Raw genomic sequence first — 9,654 nt, forward strand, 5'->3', positions numbered from 1 at the left:
AATATATTTTACTTAAATCTAAAGTTGAATTGTCCAAAAATACTAATAGCCCTATGTCATTTAATTGATTATATTAACTATATATTCTTTATTCTCTACCCATATATAACTGCTATACTATTTATTTTATTAAATTTTATGTTACTATTTGTTTAATGCAGAAAATTAAGCAAAAAATAGTTACAAACATGCAAATTTGTTATTTTTGCACAAAAAATATACTTCAGAGCTAAACAAAATTTATTATATCATTAAATGACTAATTATTTTATTGCTTTATTAACAAGTTAATGCAGATTCTACGAAACAAAGTTCAAATATTAATAAATAAAATTAAGTAATTCATATTTGGCATGTATGACATTCATATATGTCGTCTCCTTCTCTACAATTATCAATTTTCAAGGTTTATTTTTCTATTTTGAACTATTTTACTTTTACAATATATATTATTCAATATATGTTGCGACTTTATACATATATTTATTTTTTCAATTTATCTTATTCATGTCATATGACTTTCAATATAAATTATAAATATTCAATAGTTAATTGCTTTGAGTGAGAAATTCATCAATAGGTTGTTGTGGGTCGAAAAAATTCGCAAGACAATTAGTCATTATATCCTCGGATTATACAATCAATTCCGTCAATGGATATATATTTCTGAACTTTTCAATTCACATACAATCAAATGCATATATACACTACACATGCATAGCCCTATATCTTTATCTTTCTCCATATAAACTTATTATCCAAACTCTCATGAAGCCAAAGTGAACAATACTCTTTCTAAAAAATTTAACAAAATCATATGCTCAAACTATGATCATCAATATCTCATCTATTTAGGTGATATTAAACTAAAACAACAAGTTATTATATATTCTAAAAAATTATAGTTCTCGTGCTCTATTTTACAAGATTTTTGCAATTATGAAATTATCACTCATTCTCTTTTGACTTTAACTTTTTGCAAAACTATAAAGCTCTTCCATTTAATTCATAATGTCACCATCAAATAATTGCACACAATAGAATATTATTATGATGATTTCAAATTTTTTGTTCCGCTAGTTTGTTTGCTTTATTTTCGTTCTTTGTGCAGAAGAACGACACCACAATTACTGTTATATTACTTTATCATTACCTAACTAAGTTTTCATAGATCAAATCATCATCGTCATTATTAAGCGCCCTTAATTGAGTCTTATTTGACCCAAATCTACAAAATAAAGGGACAATTGTTTTTAATTTCTCTTTAATATTTTGTATTACTATTTAATTTTATATTTATAAAAATAAATTCAAACAATATAGAGATCAAGATTTGAGATCATCCTCTACTAACATCATAACTGCTTAAAGCCAAATTACTATTTGTTACTCTAAATTTAATCGGGTACCAAACATGAGGAGAGGATAAACTCTAAAAAAACTGACATTCATGACCACTGGATCAATCTTGACATTATTTTTATTTCTATTCTAGAATATCTATTCCTTTGCTTCTTTTGTAGTATTTGGTTTGCTCTTTATATCAAAAGTGATGATTAGATGACTAACATTTTTTCTTGAATTTGAAAAGACAGACAACTACAAATTCATTCAAATAATGAAATAGCTCAAAGTAATTATACTAATTCCATGATTATTATTTATTCTGATAATTCTTTGTTTAACCATTACAGGTAATGAAAGGCAAATGACCTCAATAGAACAAATTACCAAGTCATGTATACCTCGGTAATGAAAGGTAAATGACCTTAATAGAACAAATTCCCAAGTCATTTATACATCGGTATAACCATGTCTAATCTAGTTTGCTTATAAAAATCTTTTATCAAATTTTAATACATCGTAAATTTTAATGTACTTTATACATTCCAATTGCTCACTTTTACATATTATAACATTTTACATATCATAGTCAATCAATGATTCAATCAATATGAAAAAAAGACTCGATTTTCGATCAATCCAAGAATACTCAATTTTCAATCAATCTGAGAACAAACTCGGCTTTTAACTAATCCGAAACAAAATTGGCTTTCAATTAATTCGAGAACAAACTCGGCTTTCAATCAATCCGAGAACAAACTCGTCTTTCAACTAATCCGAGAACAAACTCGCCTTTCAACTAATCCGAGAATAAATTCGGCTTTCAATCAATCCGAGAACAAACTCAACTTTCAACCAATCCGAAAATAAACTCGGCTTTTAACCAATCCAAAACAAATTTGGCTTTCAATCAATCTAAAAAAAATACTCGATTTTCAATTAATCTGAGTACAAACTCAGCTATCAATGAATTTAAGATCGAACAACTCAATTATCAATCAAACCAACAACAAAGCTTGGCTACCTTATCAAGCACATTTGGCTATATTTTCTAAACAAGGACAAACTCTCTCTCAATTACTATCTTATACATATTACATCTTAACACCAAGCTCGGTTAAAAAGACTGATCTTGAGCTATATATGTTCTATCCATAATTCTTTTTATGCATTTTCTATCCTCGATGAGACCATGACTAACTATTTCTTTCTTTTTACTATATCAGTTCCTAGAACCTACTATTCATGGCATAGATCCTATTTGAGAGGAATAGGAGCAAAAGTCAATAAATATAGTAACTTGTAACCACTATATTTTAATGCATTTTGATTTAATTAATATTATTCTATTTCTCTGTCATAACATTTGAAATTACATGCTAAGAAAGTAAAGTGTTGGATTCAAGTCATCCATATATACAATAAACTCTTGCATTTATTAAATATTGAATCTTATTATGACAACTTCATGAATTTACATGTAGAATTTTTAACACTAAAGTCATGAATTCAAATTCAAATTCGCCAATACAAAATGGCTCTAACCCTCAAAGTAATCCTTTAAAATTTCTTAATTCAAAATATCACTACTTAGCATATGAGTAACCAATTTATTTATTTTATTCTACAATTTATGTATATTTATTATCATATTCAGTTCACAACATCTTTATTCATTAAGCTAATAATCATAAATTAAAGATGAGCAATAAATAATCATCGGTCTCTTGATATAGGTTGACGAAGTATCTATCTCATAGTCAACTTGAGCAGATAAAACTCATTGTAGAATTATTTATTTTTTTGAAAAAATGCCGATGTAATAACCTGCCTAAGTTTGGGGGTTTACCATATCGTTATTCACTTATCTTTTAACCGAGTTATAACTCATTTCATTTTCTAAGCTTAGCCTGGATCATACATATGATCGGGAGGCAAAGCTTGGGAACTGTGATCCGTCTCCTTATAGCTCGATTTTTATTATGCACCATGAGTCATAACTCGACTTTATTTGCCTTTATTCTAAGTTTGTAACAGTTGATCTTAATAACCATTATTCTGACTTAATGACAAAAGGTCATAACATCAACTCTATTCATCAATTCTACGCCTATAAAGGCACCAATTTCTATATCTCAAGAAAAACCATATGATAAGTTCTATTTCATGCATGTTTTAACATTCTATAATTGTAGAATTCTTATATCTCTTAAACACTTACTGACTTGAGCTCGGAGTATCTTTTGCAGGTATCCACCAACTGTATTCTTTGACGTTCGAGTTATTCTCACTTCATTAAAGAAAAGACATATTACAACAGTGTAAGAGACGAGCTATACCTCAGAAGTTCATCCAAACAAGAACAAAACTAAAAAAGTAATTTCTAAACTCGGGTTAATTTCAGTAAAGATTTATTTTTGCGTTAATGGTTGCATGTTGTTCTATGCTAAAGATTACAAAGATTTAAAGAAATGTAAATTTTATAGTGCACCACGGTATGATGCAAAAATAGTGAATAAAAAACACAAAAAAATTTCTCCATACGTATTAAATAATATTGTATTTGATAGGCAAATACATATTATTAGCTTCAATACTGTAGTGTTTTTATAATAAGAGTTTATGGGGGCATGCTTTTATTAATATAATTGATTTGTTTAAGAAATAAAAATTAATAATACTTAAATCTACTTTGTAATATTTAATCCTTTCTAAAAATTTTACCTTCATCCATCTTAAAATTCTCATTTTACTTTGATTTTGCAATTATTTAAAACATTTAATCTGTAAAATAAAGTTTTAGATATTTTTGTATTTTAGTAGTATGTATGCTAAGTGTCTTGTAAGACCCGGTTAATTAACGGCTAATTAACCCATAAATGAGAATTTATTCTAGAAAGCCAAAAATGTTATTTTTATGGCTTAATATGATAGAGGAGATTGGGACGAGAATTTCGGTACCAATTTTATAGAAATCGAACCAAGATTGGACCGAACGGGGCAAACCGGTCCAACCGGACCCAAAATGGGCCCTTAGCCCAACTAAACTAAACTAAAACCCTAGTTTTCAGCACTCTCTCTCCTCACAACACACAAACACACGCTGAAAATTAAGATGGAGGGGGGAAGAACACTCTCTCAAGTTCTCTCCCTTGGTTGATCTTCAAACCACCATAACTTTTGATCTAGAGCTCCGATTGCCGCACCGTTTGCGGCCACGCGTTCACCGTGGAGAGCTCTACAAAACCCATACAATCAATCTTGAGGTAAGTCACGTTTTTTTCTTCGAATTTCCAGCCTTGTTTTCGAGTTTCATGAGCAAAAATGTTGAGATTTTGGGTTCTTTGATGTTATAGGACCCAACTCTCTTGGAGGAGAAGGTTAATCTTGTCTCCTTGGACCTTGGGTGTGGTAAGATTCTCAACCCTAGTGTAATTTGTTGTTCTATGATGTTTGGGTATTGAGATGTTGTGTATGGATATGATGATTGTGGCTTAGGTTGTGTATATGTGAATATTGGAGCTTGATTGGTGACTTTGGAAAGCTTGGGAGAGGGTTTTGTGTGATAAAATCTGTTCTTGGAGGTGTTGAGACATTGAGAGCTTGTGGACAAGTGGTTTGGAAGTGCTCCGGTTGAGCTAGGGAAATCGGCTAAGGTATGGTTTCGGTTTCCCGTATCTAATATGTAATGTGGTAGGAAATACTTAGGCTAGAGGCCCTAAGATAGGCATTGAATTGATGATGTTGTTGAATGATTGAGATATATGATTTGATCATATATGTGATTATGAATATTGATGCCTTGATTGTGTGATATATGAGAAAATGCATGTTGTGATATATGCTTGATGAATGATTGAGGTTGAATTGATGGGTGGTACCATGTTGATGGTGAGTATGATGATGATTAGGTATAATGATGGTTGATTGGAAATGGAATTATTGGAAATTGGGATGAGGAAGGATGTATGACATGATATTGCGTTTGTCCTTTAGCCATTTGATTGAGAAGTGTTAAAATGGTTGGATGTGGTTTTGGGAACCTTGGTAAAGTGTCAATGTGTGAGTTGAGGATGGCTTGATGTTGATTTTGGTACATTTTGATTGATTTCAAAGAAAAGGGATGAAATTGGCATGTTTTGATTGATTTTGAAAAGAGTTGAAAGTGGCTTGTTTTGAAAATGGCACTTTATGGTTTTGTATAAAAACATGGTTTTTGGGGATACTTTGACGGGACATAACTTGGACTACGGATCTCTGATTTGTGCCAAATCTATTTAGAAATGAAATTGGATCCGGGATGTCCATGTCATTTGAAGAACGGGTGAAAAACGATTTAAAATGAGAAAGTTATGTCCGTCGGAAGATTGGGGGTTGAATCTGTAAATTCTACAGCTTTTAACTTAGAAAATTTTTAGCAGAATGACCCTCCGCGCGTAGGCGCACTTGGCGCGTACGCGCCGTTCTTCGAGAAAGCACCATCCACGCGTGCGCGTGGTGTGCGCGGGCACGTCGATGCGCTGTACCAAATGCCCAGCCATTTTCCCGAGAGTTGTGCCAAAGTTGTGCCAGTTTTGTGCCTGGGGCGCAAGAGCACCCACGCGTACGCGTGGCTGACGCTTGCGTGTCGTTGGCTAATTTTCAATCCACGCGTCCGCGCGTGTGACACTTGCGCGTCGATGAGTTTTAAGGCCATCCACGCGTGCGCGCGGAGTGCGTGTACGCGTGGCCCTGTTTTCATCCCAAAGTTGATTTTTGAGTTTTAAAAGCCAAATTTCATACTTCTAAGCCTCCGATCTCACCACTTATGTCTTAAATCATTATGATATGCCTAGCATGTTACCGTGCTGGGGACCTCTGGTTCTCACCCATGCGGATTTTGTGGTTTTCAGATGCAGGACGCGAGGCTTCTCGTTAAGGCATGCTGGAGACTTCTGGATTAGCGAAGATCCTTTGTTCTCGGGACTCCGTCTTGGTTTATATATCTTGTTTAGATACTTTTATCTCCATTAAATAATACAAACTGTGATGACTCCTCTTATAGGAGATTTTTGGAGAGTAGGGTTCTGTATTTGTGTCCCTTTGGGTTTCCTTTGGGTTTTCCTTATTTTATTATATGTATATATTGCTATGCTCGGACCGGTTATCTTCGCAGCCGGATTTTGAGTCTTGATATTCCCGTTTTTGACACTCTTTATATATATATATATATGATCTTGCGTTAGCTTATCCTTTGCTCGTTATGTTATCGATCGGAGTGTTGCGCGTTCGAGTTACGGTTTTTGTTTACCCCTTTTTCTACAAAGGCTCCTAGTTATAACCAATTATTCATACTACTATACGTACTAAATTTTTGTTTTAGAGGTCGTAATACCTTGCCATCTCTGAATTATGACTTAAGCATAAGACTCTGTATGGTAGGGTGTTACATTATGGTATCAGAGCAGTTCGTTCTTGTAGAGCCTGAGGAATGGACTGACTATACTTCTGTGCATTCTCTGTGTGTGTTATGTGCTATTAGTATATCTGCTTGATATAATTGGCATAAACGTTCATGAGCAAGCATTTGGGACTTTGAAGCACTAGACTTCCGATATTGAGACTGATCAACTTAATATCGATTGTTTGGTGTGTATAGGAACCAGATGGCGTCTCGTGTACGCGGTAGAGGTCGTGGGAGAGGTCGTACTAATGCTCGTGCGCCGGAGACTAACCCTAATGACCCGGTGAACTTTATGACTGCGTTGGAGAACATGGCTGCTGCTATGCAAGCCACTGCTGAGGCTCTTGGTCAACAGATGAACAACCACGGTAATGACGGAGGTGGAGTTCAGGGTCCGATGACACTGGCACACTTTTTGAAGGTTAATCCACCGAAGTTCAAGGGAACTACTAGCCCGACTGAAGCCGATACATGGTTTCAGGCTATGGAACGAGCACTGCAAGCGCAGGTGGTACCTGAAGGGCAGCGTGTGGAGTTCGCTACCTATTTGCTCACTGGTGAAGCATTGCATTGGTGGCAGGGTATCCGACGCCTCCTGCAGCAGGGTGATGATTATATCACCTGGGATGTCTTCCAAGAGGAGTTCTATAAGAAGTACTTTCCGACTTCTGCTAGGACGGCCAAAGAGCTTGAATTGTTGCAGCTGAAGCAGGGTACTATGTCCGTATCTGAGTATACTGACAAGTTTGAGGAGCTGTTCAGATTCTCTCGTATGTGTCAAGGGACTCCGGTGGAATATGAGGAATGGAAGTGTGTTAAGTATGAAGGAGGACTCCGGAGCGATATTTTCGGTTCGGTGGGGGCCAATGGAGATTAAGACTTTCTCCGAGTTGGTGAACAAGTGTAGGGTTGCTGAAGAGTGTGTGAAGAGGGCAGCCACTGAGAAAGGGAGTCACAAAAGATCATTTCCACAGAACCGAGGGAAGAGCTTTGCACCTAGAGGTCCATCTTTCAAGAGGGGAGGTTCCTTTAGGAGGCCCAACAACAACAACTCCCAAGGGAAAAGGTTTGGGAAGCAGCCTCAGAATGATCAAGCTTGTACTAGGTGTGGAAGTCACCATCCGGGAGCACTATGCAAGGCCGGATGGGGGTTTGTGCTACAATTGTAGAAAGGCTGGGCATAGAGCCGCAAATTGTCCGGAGAAGCAGAAACAAGGTGCTAGGAAAGCACAACAGACCGGTCGGGTGTTCACCACCTCAGCTAGGGGTGCAGAGGGATCCGAGACACTCATTCGAGGTAACTGTGAAATGGCTGGTCAAACTTTAAATGCTTTATTTGATTCGGGAGCATCGCATTCATTCATTGCATTTGAGAAAGCCCATGAGTTAGGGTTGAAGATCGTAACCTTAGGTTATGACCTAAAAGTGTATAATGCTACCCATGAAGCCATGGTAACTGTAAGACCCTTAAGTTTTTGAAAGTTATTAATAAATTATTATGATGTATTATATTTATTTAAGGCTGCATTTTAGATATTTTTATATAAAAATTGAGTAAACTTTTATTTATTATTTCGAGTTCTTATAATTGAAAAAATGATGAGTATTTTATATACCTTAATTTTAATATATAGATTCTTAACCTTATTTTATAAATGAAGGAGAATTAATCTAATTACCACTGATTTTCGTTGAATTAGTATTTATTCGAAAATAGTGTTGGTAACGTAGGTTCAAGTTCCGGTTGTTGTGTGTCGCGCTTAGAGTTGCGGTTGCTGCTACGGATAGTGGATAAAGCTAAGCTGCTGTCACTGGCCGAGGAAAAGGGGTTTTTGACGCATTTTAGTTTTGCGAGTTTCAACTTTAAGGTAGGGGTTTTTCTTAAATCTATTTTACATTACAGGGTTGTTATAAATCGATATTAACGCGTAAAATACATTTTTGTGATTTCGTGAGTCTTATGAATTGAATTGAGTTGTTTTGGTTGAATGAGATCATTAGTTTGATTTGATATTAAACCCGATTTGATATTGGAATTTGGTTTTAAAATAAACTTGGAAAAAACTTGATATTTGAAAATGGGTTATTTATTGAGAATGATTTGCTATTTTGGAGATGATTCGAAAAGTGTTTGAGGGAATGGTTTGGTTTGAAACTGTTTGAGAAGACCGAGAATTCTTAACTATTGATTGATGCTGTTGGTTGAAGTCGGTTTAAATTGTGATTTATAGGATTGGTTGATTGAAATCTGGATTTTGTAATTTCCTTGGGTTGAGTACTGTTACAGTGATAATGGTTGTTGGAAGTGATTTGACTGATTAACAGGTGTTTGGTTTGGTTTGGTTGGGACCCGAAAAGGGTGGCAGTGTCCGAGTTTTAGAGGAGATGCTGCCGAAATTTTATAAAATTGAAAGTTTTGCCTGAAGTGATGATTTAAAAAGATTTAGTTTTTGAACGTTATATGTTTTAAGATTGATTTATTTAGAAAAGAAAGAATTATGTTTTGAGTTGAGATTGTTAATGAACGGGATGGAAAGAAGGATGATGAGGATTCTCTTTGAAATATGGTTTTTGAATGAATTTGGAAATGAGATTTTGGATTGAAGAATAATTATGATGTTGAGAATGTTGAGATATGACCTTTGAATTATTCATATGGCTTATGATTTGAAATATCTGAGATACGAGGTTCCCTGGATTAAGTGCCGTGGCTTGCCACCACGTGTACCAGGTTGAAAACTCGATACTCTGTTGACCCTACGACGTAAGTGTGACCGGGCACTATATAAATTCCCGGGAATGTTACCCCCATTGAGCAATATTGATTATTTGAGAAAAAGCTATGCATAGACTCTTGGGGATGCATG

The sequence above is a fragment of the Arachis ipaensis genome, chromosome B04, assembly GCF_000816755.2.
Source record: "Arachis ipaensis cultivar K30076 chromosome B04, Araip1.1, whole genome shotgun sequence".
NCBI lineage: Eukaryota > Viridiplantae > Streptophyta > Magnoliopsida > Fabales > Fabaceae > Arachis > Arachis ipaensis.